We start from the raw sequence: 17,295 nt of genomic DNA on the forward strand, positions 1-17,295 counted from the left end.
CTACTTTTTCCAGTCTTTCTTTTTCTCGCCCTCCTGGATTTGACCCTTGCCTGTCCTGACCCTGAGCCTGCCTGCCTGCCGACATATATATTTGCCAAATTATTGACCTCTGCCTACCCTGAGCCTGCATGCCGTCCGGAAGGGTGTGTGGGAGAGGTGAGGAAGGTTTTTGATGCCCCTTGCTCCGGGAGAGAAGCTGCCTGGAAGGTAATCAAGCTCCGGCAGGACGCCCGCAGAGTGGCCCGACTATGCGGTGGATTTCCGTATGTTGGCAGTGGAGAGTTCGTGGCACCACGAAGCACTGTTCGACAACTTCATGCAAGATGTTTTGAAGGAGGTTAAGGACTTGTTGCTTGGGAGTTACCCACAGATCTTGAGTCCCTCATTCCTTTCAACATCTGCATCGATGGCCGATTGCGGGAACGACGGATGGAGAGGAAATTCGATTTCGCTCGCACCTCGAGGGATTCCATCTCGCCTCCGAGTCATCCTGGAAGTCCCCTGCGATCTCGTTGCAGAGAGCACCCGAGGTTTCCAGACCTCCCTCGAGAGTCACCGTAGATGGCCGTGGCACTGTGTCCCGAGCCTATGCAACTAGGCAGAGCTGAGCTGTTGTCAGCGGAACGACAATACAGGATCAACACAAGGAGCTGTCAGTTTTGCGGTACTTTTAGACATTTTAAGTCCTCTTGCCCAGTAAAAGAACAGGCTCCCCGTTAGGAACGGATACACTGGTGGGCTGCATGGAGAACTTTTCTGCCTCCCTTACTCGCACCCCTTTTCATGTCCTTCTGATGTGAGGAAACCGGTCCAAATCTCTCCAGGTCCTCATTGACTCTGGGGCCGACGAGAGCTTTTTGGATGCCATACCGGCTTTCGAGCTGATCAGCCCGTCTCCATTCCCATGGATGGTAGAGCGCTGGACGGGCGCTCTATAGGTCGTGTCACCCATAACACCAATCCCATCAACCTATGTGTGTCAGGGAATCACATCGAGACCATTAAATTCCTGCTCATCAAGTCCCCCCAGATTCCTGTTGTTTTGGGATTCTCCTGGCTCTAGCGACACAGTCCCATCATCAACTGGTCTACGGGTGTTATCATGGGCTGGAGTCCGATCTGCCACGCCCGTTGTCTGGAGTCGGCGCGCCCTGCCATGGGACATTTTCCTGGGGATTCAGAAGTTGCTCCGGACCTCTCTGCCATTCTAGTGGAGTGCCATGACCTCCGGGAGATTTTCAGCAAGTCCCGGGCCACTTCCCTTCCCCTGCACCACCCCTATGACTGCAGGATTGACGTTCTCCCTAGCACCACTCTGCCCCGGGGACTTCTGCACTCTCTGTCGGAACCAGAGACCAAGACTATGGAGACCTACATTGGGGACTCCCTAGCTACAGGATTTAGCCGTCCCTCTTCCTCTCCTGCTGGCACATATTTTTTCTTTGTGGAGAAAAAGGACAAGATCCTGCGCCCGTGCATTGACTTCCTCAATGACATTACTGTATATAACTGTTATCCACTACCACTCATTTCCTCTGCCTTCGATTCTCTCCATGGGGCCACTGTCTTCTCCAGGCTGGATCTACAAAATGCCTACCACCTGGTGCGGATATGAGGGGGGATGAATGGAAGACCGCCTTCAACACGGCTAGCGGCCACTACGAATATCTTGTCATGCCCTTTGGCCTCACCAACTCCCCTGCCATGTTCCAGGCTCTGGTGAATGATGTTCTCCACAACACGCTGAGCCTGTTCGTCTTTGTCTACATTGATGACATCCTCGTCTTCTCCCGCTGCCCCCAAGAACACGTACTCCACATCCGACAGGCTCTCCAGCGCCTTCTGGAGAACCAGTTGTTCATTAAGGTGGAAAAGTGTGAGTTCCATCGCTCCAACATTCCCTTTCTGGGCTACATCATCTCTGCTGGGAGTGTCCAGATGGATCCCGAGAAGGTGAGAGCGGTTGTGGTTTGGCCTCAGCTTACATCCAGGGTGCAGCTGCAACCCTTCCTGGGGTTCGCCAACTTTTATCGTCGCTTTATCCAGGGTTACAGCACCCTGACCTCCCCCCTGTCTGCACTTACCTCTACCAAGGTTCCGTTCACATGGTCCTTTGCCGCTGACCTGGCGTTCCGGGACCTTAACCTCACTAGGGTAGGGGGCACTATTTTCACCTCCAGATGAAAAGCGTGTCCAAAGTCAACTGTCTGTTTCTCAGGCCCAGAAGTTAGGATATGCATATAATTGGTAGATTTGGATAGAAAACACTCTAACGTTTACAAAACTGTCTGAGTATAACAGAACTGATATGGCAGGCGAAAACCTGAGAAAAATCAATCCAGGAAGAGGGATTTTTTTATTTTTGTAGTTTTCCATTGACTTCCTATTCATATTCCATTTACTTAGGACTCAAATTGCACTTCCTATGGCTTCCACTAGATGTCAATAGTCTTTAGAAATTGTTTCAGGCTTGTATTATGAAAAATGAGGGAGTAAGACAGTTTTGAATGAGTGGACCATTCATTGTCCCAGAGATTTTTTGGATATAAAGAGTGACTTTATCGAACAAATTAACATTTATTGAGTAAATGGGAGTCTTGTGATTGCAACCATATGAAGATCAAAGGTAAGTGATTCGCTTTTTTGTAACTGTTTTTAATGATTTGTCTGCTGGGTGTTGGTTCTCAGATAATTGCATGGTATGCTTTCGCCGTAAGGCCTTTTTGAAATCTGAGACCGTGGTTGGATTATCAAGAAGTTAATCTTTATACCGATGTATAACACTTGTATGTTTCATGAATTTTTATAATTAGTATTTCTGTTTTTGAATTTGGCGCTCTGCAAATTCACTGGATGTTGGCCAGGTGGGATGGAAGCGTCCCACACCCCCTAGAGAGGTTAAACACCGCTTCACTACTGCTCTTATAGTGGTTCATCTTGACCCGTCCCGCCAGTTTGTTGTGGAGGCCGATGCTTCGGATGTCGGATTGGTGGCTGTTCTATCCCAACGTCCGGAACATCCGTTCATTGTGTGGACCGACCACAAAAACCCGGAGTATCTCAGCACCACCAAGCGCCTGAACTCCAGGCAAGCGAGAGGTGCCCTGCTGTTTTTCCGGTTCCAATTTTCCCTCTCCTACCAGCCGGGGTCTGTTACGCACGCCTCTATGAAGAGGGATCGCAACACCCTGCTACAACTCAACTCTCTGTGAAGTGAAAGAGTTATGCACTGTAGGTGCGAGTAAGGATGACTAAAGGCAGAGAATTGTACCGTTTACAATGATTTTTTTCCGTCAGAGTGTAATTTTTGGGAAAAGGGGCTGGATGGAACCAAAGCAAAGAAAGTAAATATCAAAGCCCCCTCTCCTACCTTACAAATCAAATTAATTTATTTAACCCTTCGTACATCAGTTTATATCTCAAAGTGCTGTACAGAAACCCAGCCTAAAACCCCAAACTGCAAGCAATGCAGGTGTAGAAGCATGGTGGCTAGGAAAAACTCCCTAGAAAGGCCAAAACCTAGGAAGAAACCTAGAGAGGAACCAGGCTATGTGGGGTGGCCAGTCCTCTTCTGGCTGTGCCGGGTGAAGATTATAACAGAACATGGCCAAGATGTACAAATGTTCATAAATGACCAGCATGGTCAAATAATAATAATCACAGGCAGAACAGTTGAAACTGGAGCAGCAGCACGGCCAAGTGGACTGGGGACAGCAAGGAGTCATCATGTCAGGTAGTCCTGAGGCATGGTCCTAGGGCTCAGGTCCTCCGAGAGAGAGAAAGAAAAAGAGAAAGAGAATTAGAGAGAGCATACTTAAATTCACACAGGACACCGGATAGGACAGGAGAAGTACTCCAGATATAACAAACTGACCCTAGCCCCCCGACACATAAACTACAGCAGCATAAATACTTGAGGCTGAGACAGGAGGGTCAGGAGACACTGTGGCCCCATCCGATGACACCCCCAGACAGGGCCAAACAGGAAGGATATAATCCCACCCACTTTGCCAAAGCACAGTGAGAGGGATATCTTCAACCACCAACTTACCATCCTGAGACAAGGCCGAGTATAGCCCACAAAGATCTCCGCCATGGCACAACCCAAGGGGGGCGCCAACCCAGACAGGAAGATGCTATGCTTCCAAATGTTGCCGAGTTTGTCATTGCCTGCACAGTCCTCGCACAGAACAAGACTCTTCTGCAAGCTCTGGCTGGTCATCTCAAACCACTGCCTGTCCCTTACCGTCCCTGGTCCCATATATGCCTGGATTTTGTAATGGGTCCCCCCGTCTGAGGGCAACACTGCCATCCTGACTGTGGTCGACCAGTTTTCCAAAGCCGCCCACTTCATTCCTCTCTCCAAACTACCCGTGGCCAAGGAGACGGCCCAGTTTATGGTGCAGCACGTCTTCCGGATCCATCAAATCCCGGTGGACATGGTCTCCGACCGGGGTCCGCAGTTCTCGTCCCAGTTCTGGAAGGCGTTCTGCAATCTCATTTGTTTGTTGGACAGCCTGTCCTCCGGATTCTACCCCCAGTCCAACGGCCTAGTCGGAGCAAGCAAACCGGGACTTAGAGATGACTCTTCGCTGCCTAGTCTCCGCCAACCCTACCACCTGGAGTCAGCAACTGGTATGGGTTGAGTATGCTCGCAACACCCTTCCTTGCTCTGCCATGGGTCTCTCACCCTTTGAGTGTTCCTTGGGATATCAGCCTCCACTCGTCCCCAAGCAAGAGGAAGTCAGCAATTTCTCGTCCCAGATGTTCATCCACCACTGTTGCCGTACCTGGAAGAGAGCCCGGGCCGCTCTGTTGAAGATCACTTCCAGGCATAGGCAACAAGTGGATCGCCACTGATCCCTTGCTCCACGCTATCGACTCGGGCAGAGGGTATGGCTATACACCCAGGACCTGCCCCTCCGTTTGGAGTCGCGCACACTTTCCCCCCATGTCATCGGCCCGTTCCCCCTCTCTGGAGCCATTAGCTCTACTGCTGTTTGTCTTTTGTTACTCTGTACCTTCCGTATTCACCCTACTTTCCATGTGTCTAGGAAAAGCCTGTGTCTCACAGCCCTTTGTCTTCTGTTTCCAGGCCCACCCCTCCTACCCGTGTCATCGATGGCCTCCCGGCTTACACGATGAGACTGCTCCTGAGTGTTTTACCACGGGGAAGGTGTTTCCAATACCTGGTTGACTGGGAGAGTTATGGCCCGGAGGAGAAGTGCTGGGTCCCCGCTAGAGACATCCTGGACCCAGCCCTCATGCCGACTTCCACTTCCGGCACCCTGGTCAACCAGGTAGGTTAGTATTGTGGAGTAACTACAATATAGTTGACCAATGCTCATTATTCTCCTATCTTAGCCAATAAACTCTGTAACTGTTTTAAAGTCCCCATTTGCATCATGGTGACATCCTTGAGCTGTTTCCTTCCTGTCCAGCAACTGAGATAGCAAGGACATCTGTAGCTTTGTAGTGACTGGGTGTATTGATACACCATCCAAAGTGTAATTAATAACTTCACCATGCACCATTACCCATCTACCAATAAGATTCCCCTTCTTTGCGAGGCATTTGAAAACCTCCCTGGTGTTTGTGGTTGAATCTGTGTTTGAAATTCACTGCTCGACTGAGGGACCTTGCAGAGAATTGTATGTGTGGGGTACAGAGATGAGATAGTCATTCAAAAATAATATTAACATTATTGTTGCTCACAGAGTGAGTCCATGCAACTTATTATGTGACTTGTTCATGACATTTTTACTCATGAACTAATTTAGGCTTGCCATAACAAACTGGGTTAATAATTAATGACTCAAGATATTATAGATTTTCATTTTATATATGTTTTATACACATTTTGAAAAAGATAATTCCACTTTGACATTATGCAGAATTTTGTGTCAGCGAGTGACAGAAATGTCTAAATGTAATCCATTTTAAATTCAAGCTGTAACACAACCCAAAAAATGTTTTTAAGTCAAGAGGTGTGAATACTTTCGGAAGACGCTGTATACTACTCCACCCATAGTCTTTCTGTTTCTCTATGAGGTTTTGAGCAAAGCTTGTCTTTTTCTCTATGAGGTTTGTGGGTAAAGCCTTTCTGTTTCTCTATGAGTTACATACAGAATATCAGCCTCTTTGGGCTCTTGTCTGCATTGCATTTCTTGTTTCCACCTGAACCTACTGTCACCAGTAAAGCCACTGTTTTACCTAACCCATCTGAGCTGCTGGAGCATGCAAACCTCTAGAGGCTAATGCTGGTGGTTATTCAGGACACACTCATACTACCCCTACCATAGACTTGATACTTTCTGTTTCTCTATGAGTGTTTTGGGAGATTGGCAATTCATTTTGCCAGTAAATGGGCCAATAATTTTGTCAGCATAGTAGTTTTCCTATAAAGACTAAACATTTAATTCAGGACAATATGTTGTGGAATATATTTTCAGTAAACTGGTATTGCTCAGATTATTTTTGGTTCTACAGTGACGTTCAATGACATTTGACTATATTAGCACTCTAATTTGTAAACAATCTTGATAAGTGACCAGTTCTATTTGCATCCATACATTGGAAGCGTCCAGCAAGGTTTTGTCGGTGTTATGAATAAGAAGGAATTTTAAAATAATGTTTTCCTGAACAAAATGATCAGCAGTCAAGACATTTGCATTTGAGGTGATTGCGATTATTATTATTTTAACGTTGATTTGCCTGTCACATCCTGATCTGTTTCAACTGTCTTTGTGATTGTCTCCACCCCCCTCCATGTGTCGCTCATCTTTCCCCATTATCCCCTGTGTATTTATACCTGTGTTCTCTGTTGGTCTGTTGCCAGTTTGTCTTGTTTGTCAAGTCAACCATTGTTTTTGTTTCTCAGCTCCTGCTTTTTCCAGTCTTTCTTTTTCTCGCCCTCCTGGTTTTGACCCTTGCCTGTCCTGACCCTGAGCCTGCCTGCCGACCTATAACTTTGCCCCATTATAGACCTCTGCCTACCCTGAGCCTGCATGCCGTCCGGTTTCGTTGCCCCACTCTGGTTTACTGACCCCTGCCTGCTTTGACCTGTCTATTGCCTGCCCCGTTGGATTATTAAACCATTGTGAATTCGACGTTGTCTGCATCTGGGTCTTACCTTCATACCTGATAGTACGAACTGGCAATGACTGACCCAGCAGACCCGGGTCAGCTGCACAATGCCATCTCCTCCAAGAAGCAACCATTGGTAGGCAGGAGGAATTGTTTTGTGGTCTTTTGGATGGGGTCAAATTGTTGGCTGAGCGCCATGACCGGGCGTTGGACATGCTGCTGGAGCATTTCCGCGGGTTGTCTGGGGGGCAGTCTGCCACGGTGGTAACCCCACCTCCCCTCAGTAACTCGGCGGTTAGCAGTGCCGTCCCATCGGCCACTCCACCTTCCCGGGAGCCCAGTTTACTTCCCCCGGAACGCTTAAATGGAGAGCCGAGCACCTGTCAGGCATTTTTGCTCAGTGTGCCCTAATTTTTGAGCTTCAGCCCTCCTCCTTCCACTCGGATCATTCCAAGATAGAAAGCCTACCTGTTCACGTTAATGTCTGGGAGGGCTCTCACCTGGGCTACCGCCGAATGGGAACAACAGCCGGTCATGTGCGTGAGTCTGGAAAGGTTTGTGGGAGAGGTGATTAAGTTTTTTGATGCCCCATGCTCCGGGAGAGAAGCTGCCTGGAAGGTAATCAAGCTCCGGCAGGACGCCCGCAGAGTGGCCCGACTATGAGGTGGATTTCCGCATGCTGGCAGTGGAGAGTTCGTGGCACCACGAAGCACTGTTCGACGAGTTCATGCAAGGTGTTTCGAAGGAGGTTAAGGACGAGCTTGTTGCTTGGGAGTTGCCCACAGATCTTGAGTCCCTCATTGCTTTCACCTTCTGCATCGATGGGCGATTGCGGGAACGACGGATGGAGAGGAAATTCGATTTCGCTCGCACCTCCATGGATTCCACCTCGCCTCCGTTTCATCCTGGAAGTCCCCGGCGGTCCTGTTGCCGAGAGCACCCGAGGTTTCCAGACCTTCCTCAAGAGTCACCGAAGACGGCCATGGCACTGTCCCGAGCCTATGCAACTAGGCAGAGCTGAGCTGTTGCCAGCGGAACGACAATACAGGATCAACACAAGGAGCTGTCAGTTTGCAGTACTTTTAGACATTTTAAGTCCTCTTGCCCGGTAAAAGAACAGGCTCCCCGTTAGGAACGGATACACTGGTGGGCTACATGGAGAACTTTTCTGCTTCCCTTACTCGCACCCCTTTTCATGTCATTCTGATGTGAGGAAACCAGTCCAAATCTCTCCAGGTCCTCATTGACTCTGGGGCCGACGAGAGCTTTTTGGACACCACACTGGCTTCCGAGCTGAACAGCCCCTCTCCATTCCCATGGATGGTAGAGCGCTGGACGGGCGCTCTATAGGTCGGGTCACCCATAACACCAATCCCATCAACCTATGTGTGTCCGGGAATAACAGCGAGACCATTCAATTCCTGCTCATCAAGTCCCCTCAGATTCTTGTTGTTTTGGGATTCTCCTGGCTCCAGCGACACAATCCAATCATCAACTGGTCTACGGGTGCTATCATGGGCTGGAATCCGATCTGCCACGCCCATTGTCTGAAGTCGGCGCAACCTGCCATGGGACATCTTCCTGGGGCCTCAGAAGTTGCTCCGGACCTCTCTGCCGTTCTAGTGGAGTGCCAGGACCTCCGGGAGGTTTTCAGCAAGTCCCGGGCCACTTCCCTTCCCCTGCACCACCCCTATGACTGCGGGATTGACGTTCTCCCTAGCACCACTCCGCCCCGGGGACTTCTGCACTCTCTGTCGGGACCAGAGACCAAGACTATGGAGACCTACATTGGGGACTCCCTAGCTACAGGATTTATCCGTCCCTCTTTCTCTCCTGCTGGCACATGTTTTTTCGTCGTGGAGAAAAAGGACAAGATCCTGCGCCCGTGCATTGACTTCCTCAATGACATTACTGTAAAGAACTGTTATCCGCTACCACTCATTTCCTCTGCCTTCGATTCTCTCCATGGGGCCACTGTCTTCTCCAAGCTGGATCTACAAAATGCCTACCACCTGGTGCGTATACGAGGGGGGACGAGTGGATGACCGCCTTCAACATGGCTAGCGGCCACTACGAATATCTTGTCATGCCCTTTGGCCTCACCAACTCCCCTGCCATGTTCCAGGCTCTGGTGAATGATGTTCTCCACAACATGCTGAACCTGTTCGTCTTTGTCTACATTGATGACATCCTCGTCTTTTCCCGCTCCACCCAAGAACACGTGCTCCACGTCTGATAGGCTCTCCAGCGCCTTCTGGAGAACCAGTTGTTCATTAAGGCGGAGAAGTGTGAGTTCCATCGCTCCACAATTCCCTTTCTGGAAAACATAATCTCTGCTGGGAGTGTCCAGATGGATCACGAGAAGGTGAGAGCGGTTGTGGATTGGCCTCAGCCTACATCCAGGGTGCAGCTGCAACGCTTCCTGGGGTTCGCCAACTTTTATCGCCGCTTTATCCGGGGTTACAGCACCCTGACCTCCCCTCCGTCTGCACTCACCTATACCAAGGTTCCGTTCACATGGTCCTCTGCCGCTGACCGGGCATTCCGGGACCTTAATCTCACTAGGGTAGGGGGCACTATTTTCACCTCCTGATGAAAAGCGTGCCCAAAGTCAACTGTCGGTTTCTCAGGCCCAGAAGTTAGGATATGCATATAATTGGTAGTTTTGGATAGAAAACACTCTAAATTTTACTAAACTGTTAGAATAATGTCTGAGTACAACAGAACTGATATGGCAGGCGAAAACCTGAGAAAAATCTATCCAGGAAGTAGGATTTCTTTATTTTTGTAGTTTTCCATTGACTTCCTATACATATTTCATTGACTTAGGACTCAAATTGCACTTCCCATGGCTTCCACTAGATGTCAACAGTCTTTAGAAATTGTTTCAGGCTTGTATTCTGAAAAATGAGGGAGTAAAACCACTTTGAATGAGTGGACCATTTATTGAGTGGACCATTTATTGAGTAAATGGGAGTCTTGTGATTGCAACCATATGAAGATCAAAGGTAAGTGATTAATTTTTTGTAACTGTTTGTAATGATTTGTCTAATGGGTGTTGTTCTCAGATAATCGCATGGTATGCTTTCACCGTAAAGCCTTTTTGAAATCTGAGTCCGTGGTCGGATTATCAAAAAGTTAATCTTTAAACCGATGTATAACACTTGTATGTTTTATGAATTTTTATAATTAGTATTTCTGTTTTTGAATTTGACGCTCTGCAATTTCACTGGATGTTGGCCAGGTGGGACGGAAGCGTCCCACACCCCCTAGAGAGGTTAAACACCGCTTCACCACTGCTCTTATTGTGGTTCATCTTGACCTGTTCCGTCAGTTTGGCGTGCAGGCCGATGCTTCCGATGTCGGATTGGTGGCTGTTCTGTCCCAACGTCCGGAACATCCGTTCATTGTGTGGACCGACCACAAAAACCTGGAGTATCTCCACACCACCAAGGGCCTGAACTCCAGGCAAGCAAGAGATGCCCTGCTGTTTTTCCGGTTCAAATTTTCCCTCTCCTACCGGCCGGGGTCTGTTACGCACGCCTCTATGAAGAGGGATCGCAACACCCTGCTACAACTCAACTCTCCGTGAAGTGAAAGAGTTATGGACTGTAGGTGCGAGTAAGGATGACAAAAGGCGGAGAATTGTACCGTTTACAATGATTTTTTTCCGTCACACGGTAATTTTTGGGAAAAGGGGCTGGATGGAACCAAAGCAAAGAAAGTAAATATCAAAGCCCCCTCTCCTACCTTACCTGCCTGAACACTACTTACCTAACTTAGCACCACCTAGTGCGCTAACCAAAATACAGGTGGTGGTCCGCCCAGGTCTTATCTAGTGTGCCTAGACAGTGAATATACTACGGGTACATAACAACCACAGAACATAACCATCTCTGTTAGCAACAACCAACATAATGCCCCTCAGCCATCAACCTCCTCTCTCTCAGCAATGATCTCACTTCTGAGCAACAGAACACTGACTTATATAGCTTCAGAAGGAATTGGTAATTGGAGACAGCTTTGTCCTGACGAGGGGGTGGGGTCAGCTCTCCCATCATCAATGGGGCCGACCAATCAGCTGCTTGGGGAGAATTCAGGAAGCAATTCTGAAACACACACCTCACAAACCACAACACAGAAACTGGGGAACGCAAGAAGGTCTAAGATCGTCAAGCCGGATACCCTGTCTCGCCGCTATAACCCCACGGTTACCATCCTGGAGCCCAAGACCATCCTTTCCAACTCGTGCCTGGCGACAGCACTCAGCTGGGGTATAGGGAAACAGGTACGGGAGGTTCAGCGGTCCCAGCAAAACCCTGGGGGGATCCCAGATAACCAGATGTTTGTGACTGACGCTGTCCACGGTCCCATTCCTCCAGGCTTGCCAGTCACTCGGGCTCTCGTCGGACCCTGGCCTTCGTGCGACAACGCTTTTGGTGACCTACTATGGTTCCAAATGTTACCGAGTTTGTCATTGCCTGCACAGTCCTCACACAGAACAAGACTCCTCTGCAAGCTCTGGCTGGTCATCTCAAACCACTGCCTGTCCCTCACCGTCCCTGGTCCCATATATGCCTGGATTTTGTCATGGGTCCCCCCGTCTGAGGGCAACACTGCCATCCTGACTGTGGTCGACCAGTTTTCCAAAGCCACTTCATTCCTCTCTCCAAACTACCCATGGCCAAGGAGACGGCCCAGTTTATGGTGCAGCACGTCTTCCGGATCCATCAATTCCCGGTGGACATGGTCTCCGACCGGGGTCTGCAGTTCTCGTCCCAGTTCTGGAAGGCGTTCTGCACTCTCATTGGTTCGTTGGACAGCCTGTCCTCCGGATTCTACCCCCAGTCCAACGGGCTTGTCGGAGCGAGTAATGGGACTTAGAGATGACTCTTCGCTGCCTAGTCTCGGCCAGCCTGTCCTCCGGATTCCACCCCCAGTCCAATGACCAGTTGGAGCGAGCAAACCAGAACTTAATGACGACTCTCTGCTGCCTTGTCTCCGCCAACCCTACCACCTGGAGTCAGCAACTGGTTTGGTTTGATTACGCTCGCAATACCCTTTGCTCTGCCATGGGTCTCTCTTCTTCAACTGTTCCCTGGGATATCAGCCTCTGTTCTTCCCCGAGCAAGAGGAAGTCAGCAATCCCTCGTCCCAGATGTTCATCATACTCTGTCACCGTACCTGAAAGAGAGCCCTGGCCGCTCTGTTGAAGACCACTTCCAGGTATAGGTGACAAGTGGATCGCCACCGAACCCCTGCTACACGCTATCAACTCGGGCAGAGGGTATGGCTCTCCACCTGAGACCTGCCCCTCTGGGTAGAGTCTTACAAACTTTCCCCCCCATTTCATATGTCCGTTCCCCATCTTTCGAGTCATTAGCCTACTGCTGTTCATCTTTAATGACTCTGTATCCTCTGTATTCACCCTACTTTCCATGTGTCTAGGATTAAGCCCGTGTCTCACAGCCCTTTGTCTTCTGTTTCCAGGCCCACCCCTCCTCCCTGTGTCATCGATGGCCATCCGGTGTACACGGTGAGACGGCTCCTGAGAGTTTGACCCCGGTGCAGGGGTTTCCAGTACCTGGGTGACTGGGAGGGTTATGGTCCGTAGGAGAAGGGCTGGGTCCCTGCTAGAGACATCCTGGACCCAGCCCTGATGCCGACTTCCACCGCAGGCACGCTGGTTAACCAGGTATACATCCAGGTAGGACACCAGATGGCGCTTGTAGACAGGGGATACTGAGCCTGCCTGCCTGACCTCTCTGCCTGCCCGTGACACTGAGCCTGCCTGCCGACCTGTAGCATTGCCCCACCTCTGGTTTACTTACCCCTGCCTGCCTTGACCTGACTATTGCCGGCTCCTGTTGGATTATTAAATCCTTTTTAATTCATTGTTATCGACATCTGGGTCTTACCTTCATACCTGATATTTGTCCCCAAATGTAACACTATGTATTCAGGACAAAATATTAATTGCTTTTTCCACATTGCTTGCAGCATTAATTTACAGCAAACAGGATGTGCATTTTTATTCTTTACGAGATTCCTTCTTTTCACTCTGTCAATTAGGTTAGGGTTGTGGAGCAACTACAATATTGTTGATCCATCCTGTTTTCTCCTATTATAGCCAATAAACTCTGTAACTGTTTTAAAGTCCCCATTTGCATCATGGTGACATCCCTGAGTGGTTTCCTTCCTCTCTTGCAACTGAGTTAGGAAGGAGACCTGTAGTTATGTAGTAACTGGGTGTATTGATACACCATCCACAGTGTAATTAATAATTTATTGGAGGCGATTAAAGTTGAACGTAGTAGGGACTCTTTTCCCTTTCGCCGACGCTCGTCCTCAATTTCCACCTCGCCTCTGAGTAACCCCGGAAATCCCCAAAGCCCACATTTCCGAGTGAATCTGATGTCACCCGAGTACTCTCGGCGGTCACGAGTGCTATCGAGTCTTCTCCTCCGTAGCACATGCAACTGCGCAAGGCTAGATTGTGTCCGGCTGAGCGCTTACGCCGATTTAACACCAAGAGTTTTCTGTATTGCGGAGCTAATGGCCATTTTATCTACCTGCCCATTAAAGAACCAGGCTCATCAAGTAGGTACTTGTACGGGGAGTTTCCCATTTTTTATTTCTCGTAGCCCTCTCCATGCTACCCTGTTGTGGGGCGACCGATTTCCAAATCTCTCCGGGTGCTCATAGACTCTGAGGCTGAAGAGAGCTTTATGGACAATACCCTGGTGTCAGAGCTGGGAATCCCCACACAACCCCTCTCCATTCCCATGAACGTCAGAGCATTGGAATGGCACTCTATTGGCAGAGTTACCCACACTACATGTCCCATTTAAACTGAGAGTGTCGGGTAATCATAGCGAGTCTATGCAGTTCCTGCCCATCGAATCCCCTCATGCACCAGTGGTTTTGGGGTTTTCCTGCCTCCTAAGGCACAATCCTCTGATCGACTCTGCTACTGGTTCTATCCTGGGTTGGAGCCCGTTTTGCCATGCGTATTGCCTGAAGTCGGCGCTGCCTGCCCCGGGACATCTTCCTGTGGGCTTGGGAAAAGCCCCGGACCTCTCCGATGTTCCCGCGGAGTACCAGGACCTCCGGGGAATTTTCAGCAAGGCTCGTGCCACCTCGCTTCCTCCGCATTGGCCCTATAAAGGCTTTATTCCTTGTCAGGGCCAGAGACCAAGGCAGGGGAGACGTATGTTGAGGACTCCCTGGCTGCAGGGGGTATCCGTTCTTCTGCCTTCCCCACCGGCGCAGGGTTCTTATTTGTGGAGAAGAAGGACAAAACCCTGCCTCCGTGTATCGACTACCGGCCCTGAATAACATCATGGTTAAAGACTGCTAACCACGGCTTTCGGCTTTCGAGCCTGTCCAGGGGGCCGGCGGGTTGGCGACACCCCTTGGGTTGTGCCGTGGCAGAGATCTTTGTGGGCTATACTCTGCCTTGTCTCAGGATGGTAAGTTGGTGGTTGAAGATATCCCTCTAGTGGTGTTGGGGCTGTGCTTTGGCAAAGTGGGTGGGGTTATATCCTTCCTGTTTTGCCCTGTCCGGGGGTATCATCGGATGGGGCCACAGTGTCTCCTGACCACTCCTGTCTCAGCCTCCAGTATTTATGCTGCAGTAGTTTATGTGTTGGGGGGCTAGGGTCAGTTTGTTATATCTGGAGTACTTCTCCTGTCTTGTCTGGTGTCCTGTGTGAATTTAAGTATGCTCTCTCTAATTCTCTCTTTCTTTCTCTCTCTCGGAGGACCTGAGCCCTAGGACCATGCCTCAGGACTACCTGGCATGATGACTCCTTGCTGTCCCCAGTCCACCTGGCCATGATGCTGCTCCAGTTTCAACTGCACTGACTGCGGCTATGGAATCTTGACCTGTTCACCGGACGTGCTACTTGTCCCAGACCTGCTGTTTTCAACTCTCTAGAGACAGCAGGAATGGTAGAGATACTCTTAATGATTGGCTATGAATAGCCAACTGAAATTTACTCCTGAGGTGCTGACTTGCTGCACCCTCGACAACTACTGTGATTATTATTATTTGACCATGCTGGTCATTTATGAACATTTGAACATCTTGGCCATGTTCTGTTATAATCTCCACCCGGCACAGCCAGAAGAGTACTGGCCACCACTCATAGCCTGGTTTCTTCCTAGGTTTTAGCCTTTCCAGGGAGTTTTTCCTAGCCACCGTGCTTCTACAGCTGCATTGCTTGCTGTTTTGGGTTTTAGGCTGGGTTTCTGTACAGCACTTTGAGGTATCAGCTGATGTACGAAGGGCTATATAAATACATTTGATTTGATTTGAAAATTTGACTGTAAACTCTCCTTCCAGACTCGCATTAAGCATCTCCAAACCAAAATTACATCTAGAATCGGCTTCCTATTTTGCAACAAAGCATCCTTCACTCATGCTGCCAAACATACCCTCGTAAAACTGACTATCCTACCGATCCTTGAATTCGGCCATGCAAAATAGCCTCCAACACTCTACTCAGCAAATTGGATGCAGCCTATCACAGTGCCATCCGTTTTGTCACCAATGCCCCATATACTACCCACCACTGCGACCTGTATGCTTCATACTCGCTTCATATTCGTCGCCAAACCCACTGGCTCCAGGTCATCTATAAGTCTTTGCTAGGTAAAGCCCCACCTTATCTCAGATCACTGGTCACCATAGCAGCACCCACTCGTAGCACGCGCTCCAGCAGGTACAGTATATTTCACTGGTCACCCCCAAAGCCAATTTCTCTTTGGCCGCCTTTCCTTCCAGTTCTCTACTGCCAATGACTGGAACGAACTGCAAAAATAACTGAAGCTGGAGACTCATATCTCCCTCACTAACTTTAAGCACCAGCTGTCAGAGCAGCTCACAGATCACTGCACCTGTACACAGCCCATCTGTAATTAGCCCATCCAACTACCTCATCCTCATATTGTTATTTATTTTATTTATTTTGCTCCTTTGCACCCCAGTATCTCCACTTGCACATTCATCTTCTGCACATCTATCACTCCAGTGTTTAATTGCTATATTGTAATTATTTCACCTCTATGGCCTATTTATTGCCTTACCTCCCTTATCCTACCTCATTTGCACACACTGTATATATACTTTTTCTATTGTATTATTGACTGTATGTTTGTTTATTCCATGTGTAACTCTGTGTTGTTGTTTCTGTCGCACTGCTTTGCTTTATCTTGGCCAGGTCGCAGTTGTAAATGAGAACTTGTTCTCAACTAGACTATCTGGTTAAATAAAGGTGAAATAAATTTTAAAAATTAAAAAATGATTTAAAAAACTGGAACATGCACAAGATATTTCTTGGGGGGATATTTCTTTGGGGAAAACAGCTAACTGCCTACTATTCTACATTTTTTGCCATGCGGACAAAAGAAGAATGTGCAGTTTTATAGCTGATTTCCTGCAATTCTACACATTTTGCCATGAAACAGAGAGTAAATGTTGATATGGCTGAGAGAAGATTTAGCAGTTTTACAGCTAATTCCAATTTAGCTTATTTCATGTAATTGAATGTTTTTTTTTTGCCATGGCTTATGGGATATCCATATGCTAACCGTGGGCAGCGGCTGCAGGGATGTGTGGTTTGCCAGTGGCACACACTCACCAAGTCTGTTTGAGAACATGCGTTATCTGAATCACTGGCATTAGGATATTGTTGGTGAGGATACTATCCCTTTATAATCAGGTTATTTTTTCAAGTTTAACTCAAGTGTCACGAGGAACACGGTGAACACAAACCATGGTAGATTAAAAATGTTTCTAATATCTAGGGCCTCACGAGTGGTGCAGTGGTCTAAGACACTGCTTTGTAGTTCTAGAAGCATCATTGCAGACCTGGGTTCAATCCCAGGTTGTGTTGCAACCTTCGCCTCTCCCGAGTTTGTACAGGAGTTGGGACGAGACTGTAACTACCGAAAGTCCTCTTATCTCAGTTACAATCGCCTCATTTATTGACCTTACTAAATATGGTCTCTTATCAAACAGAGTTTTTACTGGTGTAGCATGTAGGCCTACTAGGATACGACTTTGCTACATTCAATACTGGGGCACATTTTAATTTAAACACATTCACACAAGATTGTTTGAAGAACAAATGTGCTGTACGTGTAGGGTATATCAGTGTCATCCCAAATTATTGGCACCCCTGATAAATACTGAGCTATATTATA

This window comes from Oncorhynchus clarkii, chromosome 6 (assembly GCF_045791955.1).
Source record: "Oncorhynchus clarkii lewisi isolate Uvic-CL-2024 chromosome 6, UVic_Ocla_1.0, whole genome shotgun sequence".
NCBI lineage: Eukaryota > Metazoa > Chordata > Actinopteri > Salmoniformes > Salmonidae > Oncorhynchus > Oncorhynchus clarkii.